Consider the following 314-nt stretch of genomic DNA (forward strand, 5'->3'; position numbering starts at 1 on the left):
TCCCTGTGCCCCCCGCCCTCCAGTACCAGGCCAGGATCCCAGGAGTGGGACCTTTGTTCTGGGAAGAGACAATACAGGGAGCTGAGCTGGGCACAGTTGGGGGTCCCCAGCACCCCAGTACCTTCAGTGAGGTCCCTGAGGCCCCCCCCAAACCCCGGGGCAGAGGGGGAGGCAGGGCCCCTGCCCCCCGTGACAATCTCGGAGGGGGGGGTGACCCGGGGGAGCTCTGGCTCCCCAGCCCCCCAAAGCTCCCGGGCCCGGCTCCCCCCAGCCCTTTCCCTGCACCCCGACCCCCCCGGGAGCCCAGAGGGGCG

Source organism: Egretta garzetta, unplaced genomic scaffold (genome assembly GCF_000687185.1).
Source record: "Egretta garzetta isolate BGI_Z169 unplaced genomic scaffold, ASM68718v1 scaffold4, whole genome shotgun sequence".
NCBI classification, from domain to species: domain Eukaryota; kingdom Metazoa; phylum Chordata; class Aves; order Pelecaniformes; family Ardeidae; genus Egretta; species Egretta garzetta.